This window comes from Giraffa tippelskirchi, chromosome 1 (assembly GCF_054371585.1).
Source record: "Giraffa tippelskirchi isolate mGirTip1 chromosome 1, T2T-mGirTip1v1.2.pri, whole genome shotgun sequence".
Lineage (NCBI taxonomy): Eukaryota > Metazoa > Chordata > Mammalia > Artiodactyla > Giraffidae > Giraffa > Giraffa tippelskirchi.
The window spans coordinates 90,623,377-90,624,380 of record NC_137275.1 but is presented as its reverse complement, the minus strand read 5'-3'; the positions used below and the strand labels follow the sequence as shown (position 1 = coordinate 90,624,380).

Sequence of the window (1,004 nt, the reverse complement as noted above, 5' to 3'; positions counted from 1 at the left end):
ACTTTCTTTCACTGCTGCTGCTGCTTCTGCTGCTGCTAAGTCGCTTCAGTCGTGTCCGACTCCGTGCGACCCCATAGACGGCAGCCCACCAGGCTCCACCATCCCTGGGATTCTCCAGGCAAGAATACTGGAGAGGATTGCCATTTCCTTCTCCATGGAATGAAAGGGAAAAGTGAAAGTGAAGTTGCTCAGTCGTGTCCGACTCGTAGTGACCCCATGGACTGTAGCCTACCAGGCTCCTCCGTCCATGGGATTTTCCAGGCAAGAGTACTGGAGTGGGGGTACCATTGCCTTCTCTGAATAGAAAAGTGCCCAGTGCATATTACATGAATGGTCTAATTACTGGAACTCCAATAGTTGTAGAAGATAATTAACATAAGTTATGACTGAGTCCCTGTGACCGGATGCTGGAGAACCAATATGAGTCACCAAAAGGCCATTTTGTGCACTGCCAGCGTGATGCCATCACGTCTCTAATGTTCCCGTTACCTTATTCTAGACATACCGCAGGAATATCAGTGGGGTCTGAGGTTAGCTTAGCTGCTTACTGGGCTGAAACAGGTGTCACCCCAGCATGCTCATCTGGCAGGGTTCCGAGGCAGCCCAGACTGAGCCATTGTGAATCTGTGCATAGGACTCCAACAATGGATGGATTCTTCATCGTGTCCTCCAAGTGCTGTTCTAAGATAGCTTCCATCCCACTGTGCGTTGCCTCTTTCTTCGTCACTGGTGTCAGGTCAAAAATTCTGATTCTCAAGCACACGCTGTATATAAGTATATAGAGAGGTGTTTTTTCTGGCTCAGAGGGGGCTCCTCCCGTGTCGAGTAAGCTACACCTGAGAACAAGAGATCACTCCTAGAATGGAATCCAGTGTCTCAGAAACATTTACCAGGAAGCGGTAACCTGGATATCAGGGAGTCCCCCAAATTCCCTTAGAATCTGATGGGGTTTCAAGCATCCTCTACTCTCCCAGTGATTTCTGACCAGACATCTCTGGCCCTCC

General features: G+C 49.3%; 1 pseudogene; it reads right to left on the bottom strand.

The window, feature by feature from the left end:
* Positions 1-425: 425 nt before the first annotated feature.
* On the bottom strand, positions 426-697 carry LOC145515698 (ragulator complex protein LAMTOR5 pseudogene; annotated as a pseudogene).
* Positions 698-1,004: the final 307 nt, after the last annotated feature.